Genomic DNA, 15,942 nt, shown 5'->3' on the forward strand with positions numbered 1-15,942 from the left:
AACTGCGGGAGATAGTGAAGGACAGGGAAGCTTGGAATGCTGCAGGCCATGGGGTCGCAAAGAGTCAGACACAACTTAGTGACTGAACAGCAAAATTTAGTTTCTCAACAAAGTTTCCTGGAAATTGCTCTAGCCTTTCCATATGGAATAGTTTTGGTACTCTTGTCAAAAATAACTTGACCCTGTATGTGTGGTTTTATTTCTACCTTCAATATTTTATTTCATTGGTTTATAGAACATAATTTGTATATATATATATATATATATATATATATATATGGAATAATTACTTGATAATTATGATTAAAACTTTAAGAACCATAGAGTCTATGTAAAAGAAAAAAAAAAACTAAATAGAAAATGGCCATGATTATTTGAGGGTCAGAAATTTAGGCAGGACTCTACTGAACGGTTCTTCACTGACATCTGCATGGTCCCAAAGAATCAGAATCAGGAGCTCTGGCTTGGTGCAGTGTTCCACAAGAGCTAATAGGGAAAGGATACACATTCAAACCTTTCAAATTTAAGACTAGGGAAGCAGGGACTTCCTGATTATCCAGTGGCTAAGACTCCATGATCCCAATGCAGGGGAATTACTAAGTTACTAAGATCAAACCTGAGTTTGATCCCTGGTCAAGGAATTAGATACCACATGTTACAACTAAGAGTTTGCATGCTGCAACTAAAGATTCTGCATGCCACAATGAAGATTAACGATCCCCAGGCAGTTTTGAGTCCTCCGGTATCCCAGCAGGCAGAGCAGCCTAGAGATGCTGACAAAGGACCGGAGGGAGCAATCGCAGCTGCTTTCCAAGGAGCCAGTGATGCCGAGATTGCCAAAATGCTTTGGAGTTTCTAACTGATTTTTAAGAAAAACCCCAAATAGATTTGAGACTGTAAAAACTGACGCCTCAGCGAGGGGGATTTAGTGCCAATGCATCAACAAAAAAGACAGCCAGAGTTAGTGGAAGGAAATCTTCCTGTCTTTGTGTTTCCCACAGAGCTAATATTTTATGCAGATGACCAGTCAACACATAAGCAAGTGTTGACACTCTATAATCCCTATGAGTTTGCCTTGGAGTTCAAAGTGTAATTCATCATAGAGATGTCCGATCCTGTCACTATGGTGTAATAGACAAATTCCATCTCCAAGTTTCTGAGCAAAGCCAGAGGAAGGCTTTAGGAAGGAAAGAGGTTGTGGCTACTCTTCTCCCGTCCGCAAAAGAACAACAAAAGGAAGAGGAAGAAAAAGGAATAAAAGAACATTTAACTGAAAGTTTATTTTTTGAGCAGTTGTTTCAACCAGAAAACAGAACTGTCTCCTCAGGACCTAGTTTACTGACTGTCTTCCTGGCAGTGGTGTGTATTACAGCTCTGATGCTTCCCACGCTGAGGGATGTGGAATCACTGGTGCCTCTCTACCTCCACTTAAGTGTGAATCAAAAATTAGTGGCTGCTTATATCTTAGGTCTTATCACAATGGCTATATTTAGAACATGAACAAGGAGTTCAGTTGACTTCTGAAGTACATTTATCTTGAAAATATGAATGTGGACTGCCTTTTATCTCTATTTCACCCCATTAACATGCTACAAACTATTGAATGATTTACAATCATTTCAAATGTATAATATATAATTTAAATTACTCTATAATTTTATTTCAAGGACTCCAGCACATTATGTTACAGATAGCAAGGAGGCTTCTGAGTGACACTTAGGAAATTATTTTAAGAAATTATTTTTATATCTAAGCCACCCATGCAAAAGACTTTAATTAAGACATTTGTTATTTACTCATCTTTTTTCTAATTCACTTTGATTGTTGCAGTCATGTGTCCTTCAAAGTTAAAGGCCTAAAAGAGCAAACTGACCAGCCTAAAAGTAAAAGTACATTTACTTCCTAGGTACGAACATCAATGTTCCTACGTAAACTATGCTTTGTCCTCTATCATTATAAACAGTGGCCATGGTGTTTCTAAAATATGAGTTTTACAGTTAATATGTAGAGAGTAATAAAAAGCATATAGTACTGAGGTATCATGCTTATCTTAGTCTCTCACAGAAGACATATTTAATTCATTTGATGAACTGCAGAATAGGTTGTGGTCCAGCCACCAAGAAGTAGGGTGACCATTCTATTTGGTCTAAGAATTCTAAAGGAAGGTAGACATTTGTTTAGTTACTTGGTACACCCTAGCTTTACCTCTGGATAATGCTTTATGTTAATAGGAGGGGAAAATCACTTATCTTTTCTCCATAGCCCTCTGCCTGACTGTAAGGTACTAGCCCAGATTGGGGCTACCAATGCCAGGTGGTTTATGTGGAGATGATTTTTCACCTTTAAACTCTAAGCCAAGTATCAATATAAAAAATCCTTGATATCTGTCTATTTTATACCAGTCACTGAGACATTTTTTAAGTTTGTATTTATTATTAAAACAACTTTACCAAAAAAGTCCCTTGAAGCACAACTATTTACATTTCTTTATAGCCTCTTCTGATCTCTTAACATATATATGCAGTTTTAACTCTTAGTGTTGTAGTAATTGATCTTTTGACTTAGGATTTTTATCTGAGAACACAATGCATTGAGTCTCTTGAAAATCACGTTCCAGATCTTTTTACAGAATGAATTTATGCACTGCTACTGTAGCATTCTCAAGGATAAACACAAGATATATACCTGATGTTGGTTTTTGCAGGAAACAGTACTTTGCTTCTGAAGTCAAAGCTTTTATGTATACTCTTTCATAGAAAATCTTCATTGTTTAACCATTTGGGAGCATAAATCATTAAATGGATCATGTCTGTACATTGTGTAATGACTAAAAAAAATGAATAAATAAAGATCCCCAGGCAGTCAAATAAATTAATTAAATAAAGTAATATATACTTTTTTAAAAAAGGACTACAGAAGCAGAAGTCAAAACTCAACAAGAAATGACCATTTTCCATCTTTTCCCCCCACATATAGTCATGCACTCCCTCGTTCTCTTCATTACCTGCAAGGTATTTGTCTTTGTCTTTCTTACTTTCTTCTCAGTCTCTCTGTGTAGTTTCCCAGCTAAACAACTTCAACATGAGAAGAGAATGCAACGTAACCAAGCACTCTGATGGTTGTGTTCTAGGATGTTGGTCTCTGCTGGTCAAGGTAAAGCTCACTCCCCAGCCTTTCTCTCTAATCTACCTACTAACCCATCCTGTGGCAGGTGGCCTGACAATTTGGTGCATGAGAAGAGTTTTTCCTAGTATCCCAGACCTACATATCTTTAAAGAATCAAATGAAGGAGATGAAAATGGGCAGGCAGCAACCAGAAACAGCTATATTGATAACTTCTCAGTTCTTCCTGTAGATATACAAACCCTGGTTTCACAATGGTACCAAAATATGCATTCAGTATTCAGATATGTTTTTATTTCAGGCATTGGCATTTGTTTTATATAAGTCATTGTTATTAGTAATTACTTGACAGTGTAGCCACAACAAAATCTAAGTGGCAAAGGGAAGGTGCAGGCATCCTCTAGTCCAAGGCCACAGTATTAAGGAAGAGGAAATGGAGTGCCCAAAAAGTAAGGTAATATTCACAGGCTTCTAAATGGTAACTAAGTGATAAATGACCTGACATGGAAACAGGAAATATGTTTTGTGCTTTTTAGAAACACAGCACTTCCCCTCTAACATTTTGTGAATTTTGGCTTTTGTAAAATTTTTTGTACTTTGTGCTATGAAGTAAGAGAAAGAAAACCTACAGATAGATCTTTCCCCCTTAATGTTTTTCAGCCTATCATTTTGTCTCTACCATAGGAAAAAAAGAAACTTCTCTTCTGTGTAGCTCAGTCGGTAAAGCATCTACCTGAAATGCAGGAAACCTGGGTTCAGTTTCTGGGTTGGGAAGATCCCATGGAGGAGGGCCTGGCAACCCACTCCAGTATTCTTGCCTGGATGATCCCATGGACAGAGGAGCCTGGCAGGTTACAGTCAATGGGATCACAAGAGTTAGACATGACTTAGCGCTATCTTTCTTTCTTTCTTCCTTAGGAAAAAAAATATGTATATAGTTGGCTTTGCATTTGTCCTTATGTACATATATAAAACTATGATGGTGACTACTGCAGGAAAACAGAATGGAGTTAGAATGAGAAATTTTAATGTTTCTTTTTACATAAACTCAGTATACATGAGGGGGCTTCCCAGGTTGCACTAGTGGTAAAGAACCCTCCTGCCAATGCAAACGATGTGGGTTCAGTCCCTAGGTCAGGAAGAGCCCCTTCTCCCTCTAGGAGAAGAACATGGTAACCCACTCCAGTATTCTCGCTTGGAGAATCCCACGGACAGAGGAACTTGGCAGGCTACAGTCCATGGGGTCCCAAGAGTCGGACACAGCCGAAGCAACTTAGCACACATGCACGCATGCAATATATGTGAATTTTCTTCTATAAGAACATATATAATTTATTTCGTGCATGTGTTCAACTGCTTTTCACATTTTTCAGCTTCCATATCAAAATTTTTAATTTACATTTATAAACAATTTTTGGTTACAAAAAAAAATTTTTGTTTGGCCAAAAAGTCATTTGAAGTTTTCCTTAACATCTTACAGAAAACCTAAACAAACTTTTTTTGCCACAGTAGCACTTTTCAGCTGACAGAATTTTTAAAAATATTTGGGTCAGTATTATAAACACAAAGATGACCCACCAGTTGAAGGATACATATAATTTCGAATATGCATATATACACATATTTATATAAGAAATACTTTCTCCTGAATCCCAAAGTCTTTTCTGAGTATCTTTACATTTTTGTCCATGAGGAAGAAATCACTAGATTCTGAATCCAAACACCAGACTAGGGAAAGCATGAGAATGGGACCCAAACTGAGAAGGCTTCAAGGTCAATAGGATTTATTGAGTTTTCTGCTTATTGAATGGTTTAAAAGCAATAAAATATAACTTAGATGAACAGAAAGACAGGGCAAAAGTCCCTTAAGGTGGATACCTATAAATTTTCCATCTTTAATAACTAGGAGCAGATATGATTAGGTCCCAAGGTGATGGAGAACTCACCATAGGAGACATTCAGACACAAAGCTGCTTTTCTTCTGGAAAGGGAGTCCCAGTTGCCTCATCAGTCTCAGCAAGCTGAGGCTTCCTGAAATAGGCAGGAAATTTCCATAGCACTAGTACTGTCATCTCCTCATGATTCTGTGCCCAGGATGCTAATAAAGACAAGTCTCTAATTCCAACCCTTCTTCAATGACCATGGTGTCCTGGAGGTGAGTCAGGTGCGATCAAACTTGGGCTGAAATACTGTAAAATGCACATGAGAAGGGAAAAGGAACATATGTGATGCCTTTGGGAATGGCTATGATTAGGTACATCAAGGGGAAAAGTAAACCTATTCCATGCACAAAGAACAATATAAGCAAATCACACTGGTAAAAATTAAAATAAGAGAACCAGAACTGCCTTATGAAGTTTGAGGATATGAAGTTCAAACAGGATAGAATATTATTGAGCTATAAGAAAGAAGGAAATCCTACCATTTGCAACAACATAGAATATGAGGGCATTATGTTAAATGAAATGTCAAGACAAAAATAGGTAACTACTATATGGTATCACACATGTAGAATCTAGAAAAACTGAACTCACAGAAACAGAGTAGAGTGGTGGTTGCCATGGGCTGATGGGTGGAGAAATTAAGGAGATTATGATCCAAAGGTACAAACTTACAGTTAGAAGGTAAATGACATCTTGGAATCTAATTTATAGCACAATTATAGTTAAAAGTATCACATTATGTACTCATAAGTTACTAAGTCTGTAGATCTTAAATGTTCTCACTAAAACAAAAACAAAAAGTAATTATGTGACACAATGGATGTATTATTGATGCTTTGGTGGTACCGACTTTGCAATATATAAACATATCAAATCAACACATTGTACACTTTAAACTTATACAATGTTATATGTCAATTAAATCTCAATAAAGCTGGAGGGTCAGGGAAAAGAAGTAACTTCATTTGAAAAAAATTATGCCCAGAGTACTTGAAGGCAGAACAGTTAGTCAAAGGATAAAAGCAAGATTTCTCTTTGTAAAAGACTAATTAACCTGGATTTAATAGTGGTCAGCTGAATGAAACCCAATGAGAACGATTACCATTTTTTGTGTGGAAGATGTAAGCATACAAATATTTGGGGGAATGCTATTTTTTAATTAATAAAATTCATTTTCAGAGAAATTTTAGGTTCGCAGCAAAATTGAGGGTAAAAAATTTCCATATATTGACTCCCCCTATACATGAATAATCTCCCCACTATCAACATCCCACACAACAGTGGTATATTTGCTACAACTGATGAATCTACATTGAAAAATCATTATCATCCAAACCCATAGTTTACCTTGGGTTCATTCTTGGTGTTGTACTTTCTATAGATTTTGATAAATGTATAATGACACATATCCACCATTATAGTATTGTACTATAATATCACTGCCCTAAATATCCAATATGCTCTGCCTGAGAACAAAGGTCTTTGAAAATTCTGTCAGTGATTTGTCTATCTTTGCCTGGATTTATAAAGTGAGGAAAATATACAAACCAACATTTTCTGTAATCATTTTGGAAATTTTTAATACCAATTAGCTTGTGTTATAACCAGAAGTTTATCACAATAGATACAGTTTATCTGTGCTTCACAGCATTATGATTTTTGTGTAATGCTTTGTATTCATTTTACTTTAAATTATTTTCCAAATATGTAGTAGAGATAGATGTGAATTCACCAAGGATGAGCCCAGTTCCAACAGGTTTTAAGATTGATGCTTTTGCATTGCAGTATTCTGACAGTTCTCCCCAGATGATCAGCTCTACTGGTCATGCAGAGTATGTGGTCCAGGATGGGTGAATTTCTCAAAACCAAGAAGGGCTAAGGAGAGTTCATGGAGAATGGCAAAAGGAGGGTCTCCAGACTGCTAAGACATGGCAACTGAGAACCAGAAAGGTGATAAAGTCAATCGACATTTTCCACCTCCTAGAATCTGTTATTGCCCCTCACTGTCTATAATCTCTGCCCCTGTACATGCCAGCTTTCAGCATCAATGATGTCATTACATAATGGGGATACTTTATGACAAGTGGCTCTACATTTGTTCACTCAAGAGTGCTCTGGAAAAAACACAGGTGCTGGTAAGAACAAAACAAGTAAAAGAAGTTTCCACAAATTCTTGGGTCCTCAAGGATTTGTACTAACCAGTGTAGGGAATATTGATGTGACTAGCTGGAGCTTTGCTTAGAAAGGTCACAATAGCTGTGAAAATAGAGTTTCAGAAGTTTACCCACTGATAGACTAAACATTGTATGACTGAAGATTTGCCATTATAGAATAGGATGCTGCAACACAGATAATGGATAATGGTTTCTGAGCTTCAAGTACAAGGACCAGGGTTTCTAGAACAATATAATCCTAGACCTGGAAATATTATATTTATTTTTTTATAAATTATAAAATTAGAGGCTACAGATAAAGTGAATAAATCTCAAATAAACACATAGTAAGTAAGTGTTAGTCGGTCAGTCATGTCCAAATCTTTGAGATCCCAGGGACTGTCACCTACCACGCTCCTCTGTCCATGGGATTTCCTAGGCCAGAATACTGGAGTTGATAGTCATTCCTTTCTCCAGGGGATCTTCCCATTCCAGAGATTGAACCAGGTCTCCTGAATTACAGGCAGATTCTTTACTGTCTGAGCCACTAGGGAAGCCCCAAAATAAACCACAAATAAACACATAGTAGTGAACAAACTAAACTCTTCATGGAGCCATTAAGTGATAGCTGAGTACTCTCCTAGAAGATAAAGTAGGATTACCACACAAATCTCATGACATTAGAGCCTTCCCATATCAGAAGTGCAGAACATTTATCAGTAGCATGTTATGTTGGAAAAGAGAAACTTGGAGCTACAAGGGAACAGAGATCATAGGAGTCAAGGAATATGGAAAACAGAAGGCAGAATTCACCAGAAAGAAACTTAATCCACCTTTGCCACATCCCTACTATCCCCTACTATCATTTCAGTTCAGTCACTCAGTCGTGTCCAACTCTTTGCAACCCCATGAGTCGCAGCACACCAGGCCTCCCTGTTCATCACCAACTCCCGGAGTTTACTCAAACTCATGTCCATCGAGTTGGTGATGCCATCCAGCCATCTCATCCACTGTCATCCCCTTCTCCTCCTGCCCTCAATCTTTCCCAGCATCACGGTCTTTTCCAATGAGTTAGCTGTTTGCATGAGGTGGCCAAAGTATTGGAGTTTCAGCTTTAGCATCAGTCCTTCCAATGAACACCCAGGACTGATCTCCTTTAGGATGGATTGGTTGGATCTCCTTGCAGTCCAAGGGACTCTCAAGAATCTTCTCCAACACCACAGTTCAAAAGCATCAATTCTTCAGCGATCAGCTTTCTTCACAGTCCAACTCTCACATCCATGCATGACCACTGGAAAAACCATAGCCTTGACAAGATGGACCTTTGTTGGCAAAGTAATATCTCTGCTTTTTAATATGCTCTCTAGGTTGGTCATAACTTTCCTTCCAAGGAGTAAACGTCTTTTAATATCAGGGCTGCAATCACCATCTGCAGTGATTTTGGAGCCCAAAAAAATAAAGTCTGACACTGTTTCCACTGTTTCCCCATCTATTTCCCATGAAGTGATGGGACCAGATGCCATTATAGTAGTTTTCTGAATGTTTAGCTTCAAGCCAACTTTTTGACTCTCCTCTCAAGAGGCTTTTTAGTTCCTCTTCACTTTCTGCCATAAGGATGGTGTCATCTACATACCTGAGGTTATTGATATTTCTCCCGGCAATCTTGATTCTAGCTTGTGCTTCTTCCAGCCCAGTGTTCCTCATGATGTACTCTACATATAAGTTAAATAAGCACGGTGACAATATACAGCCTTGACATACTCCTTTTCCTATTTGGAACTAGTCTGTTGTTCCATGTCCAGTTCTGACTATTGCTTCCTGACCTGCATATAGGTTTCTTAAGAGGCAGGTCTGGTGGTCTGGTATTCCCATCTCCTCAAGAATTTTCCACAATTTATGGTGATCCACACAGTCAAAGGCTTTGGCATAGTCAATAAAGCAAAAATAGATGTTTTACTGGAACTCTCTTGCTTTTTCCATGATCCAGTGGATGTTGGCAATTTGATCTATGGTTCCTCTGCCTTTTCTAAAACCAGCTTGGACATCTGGAAGTTCACGGTTCATGTATTGCTGAAGCCTGGCTTGGAGAATTTTAATAATTACTTTACTGGCATGTGAGATGAGGAAAATTGTGCGGTAGTTTGAGCATTCTTTGGCATTGCCTTTCTTCAGGATTGGAATGAAAACTGACCTTTTCCAGTCCTGTGGCCACTGCTGAGTTTTCCAAATTTGCTGGCCTATTGAGTGAAGCACTTTCACAGCATCGTCTTTCAGGATTTGAAATAGCTCAACTGTAATTCCGTGACCTCCACTAGCTTTGTTCATAGTGATGCTTTCTAAGGCCCACTTGACTTCACAGATGTCTGGCTCTAGGTGAGTGATCAAACCATCATGATTCTCTGGATCATGAAGCTCTTTTTTGTACAGTTCTCCTTTCTTGCCACCTATTCTTAATATCATCTGCTTCTGTTAGGTCCATACCATTTCTGTCCTTTATTTTGCCATCTTTGGATGAAATGTTCCCTTGGTATCTCTAATTTTCTTGAAGAGATCTGTAGTCTTTCCCATTCTGTTGTTTTCCTCTATTTCTTTGTATTGATCGCTGAGGAAGGCTTTCTTATCTCTCCTTGCTATTCTTTGGAACTCTGCATTCAGATGCTTATATCTTTCCTTTTCTCCTTTACTACTACTATACATCCCTACTATAGCATGGCCCAGAAACTACCCCTTCCCTTCATATATTTCCATAGTGCCATGTTAAGCTAGCACATTCCAGATTCAGCTTCCAGCTCCAAGTAGGTATCTCTTACATGAATTGATCACAGGCTGGAGGGTGATGAGAAAATGAATGAAACATAAATTCCTCCTTGAAGATAATAATATTGATACAGAAATGCATCATAAGGATTGTTTTGTGGTAAATGATATCAGGTAGAAAGTAAATAAATGTAGTCACAAATGTTGAGCAATAATTAATATTGGCATTATTACTGAAAAGTATTAATGAGAAACAGATACTGTTATGATGTCTGCTTTGAAAACCAATGGTCAGAAATGACACTCTTCTCCTAAGTATTAAAATATGGGCAAAAAGAAAAGAAACGGCAGTGTTCTAACTGAAGTTGCAAAGTGATAAATATTTAGTGAGTGCTTTACTTTGAAAGTCCCTTAGAGGGATGCTAAAATGAATTAAGTGAAGTTCTTGTCTCAGGGAAGTGAAAATCTCATAGGCATGTATCACAACTTTCTTATTCAAAGGGCTCAAGCTCACTGTGTATATTTCCCCTAATTGAAAGTTCTATGCATTTTTGGAAGCCTGAGAAAGTAATATCTGTGAATAATGAGCAGAGCAAGTTGGTATTTACTTGGAGTTTCTGATACCAGAGATTTGTCATGATACGTCAACATTTAGGACTGCCATTTAGAAGAGAACACAATAGATAATTGTCACATGAGAATGAAAATGGGTCCAGTATGAAATTAGATGAATAAAAGTATAAATAGATATGATGCATTTTTTTAAATTATCATCTATTAATGTAAGAGAACTACAGGAGTAGTGCTTGGGTGACACAAACTGAGATTGTCAGCAATCCAAGTATTTAAGATTTAGACCAGGATAGAAATGTGACCTTGATAGCAACCAAGGTAACATTTTCCTAGATTCCAAGTAGCTGATGTAAAACTCATCTCCATTTGGCCTCAGGGGTAGCAGGCACCATAATGATATGATCATCAGAGTAGCCAGAGAGCATCAGAAATAAGCTGGCTGCACTTGTACAAAGACAGGTTCAGCGTGATGTCAGCTAATGGCAGGGCTGTGGGGAGGTATCAGAAGATGGGAAATAATCAGAGATCCCTAGCAGGGTGAAGAGGGGACCTAGTTATGACTGTTCATCTAATTAATTAAATTTACGCTATGGGAAAGTGAAGGTCCTAAGCAGATGGAGGAGGAGGCGGATAATAGAAGAGATATTTCCCAGAGGACTGTGTGTGAAGTTCAGGACTTGCTGCAGCATCCTAGCATGAGGGAAGATGGACCTGCACTGCTAGTAGTGAGTAACAAAGAGGAAAATGCCAGGGAGCACTGCCAGTAACACAAGGGAAAGTTTGGGCATGCACTTAGCTTATGTGTTTAGCAGGGAGTGAGTGGACAAGAGGGTGTTCTCAGCTTCACTATTTCTCCTATGCCATGCCTCATATCATTATATTATATCCGACTCACAAACACTTTATGATTCCACAAAATATGCACAAAGTCCAGGTGAGACATTGCCCTTCCGTCAATGACTGCCTCTTTTGTTGTTACTTTTCTCTTTTATGTTTTCCTGGAGTATAGGAGCATATACATGTATTCTCTATTCTTCTCCACCACCTGTAACTATGACTTCCTTTAGTTTAGGCCCTGAATGGGATTTTCATGAATTATCAAGAACAGACAAGTAGAAAGACAGGGGTGGAAAGGCAAGTTAGGGACCAGTATCCTGAGGAGGAACCACAAAGCCGGCACCTCAGAGTTTTGGCAGAGGTTACATACTAAGTGCAGCCCATTAGACCACCCAGTGCTGGTTACAGAGGAAAGACCTGCAATGAAGAGTAGGATGTCCTTACCTTTTTTCTAACCCACCTCCCACAAGCAAAGCCATCAGTAAAATCAACGTAACGATAGTAATAATGCCTCATACCTGTAGAAATTCTCAAGCAGGGTCACAGGACACCGATGGAATTTCCAAAATCATCAGGGTCATATGGGCAGTTTGAAAATGTCCCTGAGTCAATTTTGATATTTACTGCTTAAGTTTTGAGACACATAGACATGTATTACTAGGAAAAAACCACAGCCAGCTCCATGGAGTTGGGGGTAAAATGGGACAAGCATATCTTATAAGCTAAAATGTTTTGGAAGGAAGATCAACTGGCCAAAGCTTTTCCAGATGTGGGAAAAGAGTATCTAAGAGGCTGCTTGTTGCCAACCTCTGAGCACCTGCGCTCACACTGACAAAAAGTACATATCAGCTCACAAAATCTTGGTGGCTTCATTACAGCTTGATGGACATGCCATTCAGTGGCACAACATTAGATGTGGAATTCTGCTCACTAGCAAAGGGGTAGATATGCCTCAGGATGAGTACAGGAATGGATTGCTTTTGGGGGGTACAGGGAGTGGGATGGGGGCAGAGTTCCAGTTAGAGTAAACAAATTTTAAACAAAATCACTTACGTAGAAGCTAAAGGGCAGCCTTGATTCCAAAGAAGAGATTAGAAGAATCACTTAATGCTACTATCGAAGGATGGCAAGGGTTGAGGTGTTTTGTAGAGGCTTTATTGCAGTTTAAGAGTTATAGTTGACATACCTCACTGTGTAAGTTTAATGTGTACAGCACAATGGTTTGACAGACATACACTATAAAATGTTTCATCTTGTGTAGATGGTATAAAAAGAAAAAGGGAGAAAAAAACCCTATCCTTGTGATAAGAACTCTTAGGATCTATTCTTAGTAACTTTCATGTACATTATAAAGTGAGAGTCTAAGTTGCTCAGTCATGTCCTACTCTTTGCAACCTTATGGACTATAGCCCACCAGGCTCCTCTGTCCATGGAATTCTCCAGGGAGTGGGTAGACATTCCCTTCTCCAGGGGATCTTCCAGACCTAGGGACTGAACCTGGGTCTTTTGCATTGCAGGCAGATTCTTTACCATCTGAGCCACCAAGGAAGCCCATCATAAAACAATGTTAACTATACTTATCATGTTGTATTATATCCCTTACTATTCATTTATCTTATACTGGAAGTTGGTACATTTTGACAACCTTATTCCAATTCCTATTCCCCCAACTTCTGCCTCTGGTAACAACAAATCTGATCTCTTTTTATAGGAGTTGTGTTTTGTCATTTTTGCATTCCACATTTAAATGATATCATACCGTATTTGTCTTTCTCTGTCTGACTTATTTCATTTAGTGTAATGTCCTCAAGATACAATGACATTGCTGCAAATGGTAGGGTTTCCTCACATTTTTTTGCTGAATAATGTTATATATATATATATACAACTTCTTTATCCATTCATTCAACAGACAGGTTGTTTGCAGGTCTTGGTTATCGTAAACTGTGCTACTATTAACATAGGAGTGTAGATATCTTTTTGAGTTATTGCTTTCATTTCCTTTGGCTTTATTTCCAGAAGTGGATTTGCTGGATCATACGGTAGTTCTAATCTTAATTTTTTGTGGATCTTATATACGTTTTTCCATTATGTCTGCACCAGTTTACAATCGCACCAACAGTGCACAAATGTTCCCTTTTCTCTATATCCTTGTCAGCATTTGTTATCACTTGTCTTTCTGTGGGGCTTCCCTGATGACTCAGACAGTAAAGTGTCTATCTGCAATGCAGGAGATCCGGGTTCGATGCCTGGGCTGGGAAGATCCCCTGGAGAAGGGAATGGCAACCCACTCTAGTACTCTTGCCTGGAAAATCCCATGGATGGAGGAGCCTGGTGGGATACAGTCCACGGGGTCTCAAAGATTCGGACACAACTAAGCGACTTCAGTCATTCCAGCTGATGTAAGGGGATATCTCACTGTAATTTTGATTTACATTTCCCTAATAACCTGATGTTTAGCATTTTCTTGTGTTCCTATTGGCTTTTTGTATATCTTCTTTGAAAATATCTATTCAGGTTCATTACCTATTTTTAATTGGATTAGTTGGTGTCTTTTTTTTGTTTGATTGGTTGGTTGGGATTTTTTTTTTTTTTTTTTTTCTATTGAGTAGTATGAGTTCTTTATATATTTTGGATATTAACTTCTTATCAGATAAAGGATTTGCAAGTATTTTCTCCCATTTTGTTGGTTATCTTTTCATTTTGTTGAACATTACTTTTTGCTGCGCTGAAGTATTTTAGTTTTATGTAGTCACGTTTATTTTTTATTTCGTTGTTTATGCTTTATATGTCACATTTTTAATATTGTAAAGACCTATGCCAAGGGTTTTTCTTCCCTATGTTTTCCTAAAGGAGTTTTATGTTTTGAGTCTTACACTTAAGTCTTTAATCTACTTTGGATTAAGCTTTGTGAGCTGTATAAAAAAGTTTTGTTCTTTTTACATGTGAGTATTCAATTTTCCTAGCACCAATTATTGAGCTTTCTTATTGTTGGCTTTCTTGGCAAATGTTAGTTAAAAGTATATACTGAGTTTATTTCTGGGCTCTATGTTCTGTTCCAATTATTCATGAGTCTGTTTTTGTGCCAGTGTCATACTATTTAGTTTCCCTAATTTTACACTATAGTTTGAAATGGAAGTGTGACACCTTTCACTTTGTTCTTTTTCCTCAAAATGAAAGTGAAAGCAATAGTTGCTCAGTTGTGTCCATACAACTGAGCAACTTTGTATCCTGAAACTTTAATGAATTTGTCAATTTGATTGAATAGTTTTTAGGTGGAGTTTTTAGGATTTTCTATACATAAATTTCCCCTTCATGGATCACTGCCTTGTTGTAGCAAAGGAGCTTGCATAACTCAATGAAGCTATGAACCATGCCATCATGCAGGATGATGGCCATCATCCACCCAAGACAGATGGGTCATAGTGAAGAGTTTTGACAAAATATGATCCACTGGAGGAGGGAATGGCAAACCACTCCAGTATACTTGCCATGAGAACTCTATGAACTATATAAAAAGGCAAAAAGATATTGTTGTAGCCAAACACCCCAGGAGACAAACACAGTCAGAAGGACAGTGCAGATAGTGGAGTGCAGTTTATTACACCAGCAGGTCCAAGGCAGAGTTTCCTCTTTAGCCAGGGACCGTGACCATTTTTTGTGTCTACCTTTTATACCTAGTATGTACGTGCCCAAGCCCACATTCCCAATTTTCTCAAGTCTGCTCTGGAAAATGTTAGAAAAAAATATAATTAAGTTACAGTTATGTTTCACATTCTGAAGACCAACTAGCCACGCAGTGTAGCCCACATCAATAGGTACAATGAAGATTACAGAAGGTATTTGATAACATAGTGAGTTATCATATTCTTCTTCTCCTAAGGAGTCTAGGTATGAGGTCAGCCTGGTCTGGTGTTCATCCATCCAGGAGGCCTGCTCAGCCATTGTTATCTCCATGGTTACCAGATAGGTAGTCCAGAGTCCATTAGAAGTATAAGGTGGAGTTAGTTCAGTTTGGGTGATCTGCTTCTTCCCTTCTTCAATATGATACCAAAAGATAAGCACTCCAAGTCAGAAGATGTCCAATATGCTACTGGGGAAGAACAGAGGACAAATACTGATAGCTCCAGAAAGAAGTGGCTGGTCCAAAACGGAAACAACACCAAGTTGTGGATGTGTCTGGTGATGAAAGTAAAATCCGATGCTGTAAAAAACAGCATTGCAAAGGAACTTGGAATGTTAGGTCTGTGAATCAAGGTAAACTGGATGTGGTCAAGCAGGAGATGGCAAGAGTAACCACCTCTTTTTTATCTCTTCTTCTATTAGGACTTTACATTTTCTGTCCCTTATTGTGCCCATATTTTGGATGAAATATTCCTTTGATATTTCCAATTTTCTTAAAAAGATCTCTAGTCTTTCCCCTTTGCCTTCTTGCTTTTCTTTTTCTTTGGGGTGGTTTTGTTCACTGCCTCCTGTACGATATTATGAACCTCTATCTATAGTTCTTCAGGCACTCTGTTTATCAGATCTAATACCTTGAATCTATTTGTCACTTC

General features: G+C 38.1%; 1 pseudogene; it reads left to right on the top strand.

Annotated features, from left to right (window-relative positions):
- The first annotated feature begins 823 nt into the window (after nucleotides 1-823).
- LOC129559315 (motile sperm domain-containing protein 1 pseudogene) lies at nucleotides 824-1,749 on the top strand (annotated as a pseudogene).
- The last annotated feature ends 14,193 nt before the right edge of the window (nucleotides 1,750-15,942 follow it).

This window comes from Moschus berezovskii, chromosome 8, assembly GCF_049115385.1.
Source record: "Moschus berezovskii isolate FMDL1 chromosome 8, NW_MosBer_1.0, whole genome shotgun sequence".
NCBI classification, from domain to species: domain Eukaryota; kingdom Metazoa; phylum Chordata; class Mammalia; order Artiodactyla; family Moschidae; genus Moschus; species Moschus berezovskii.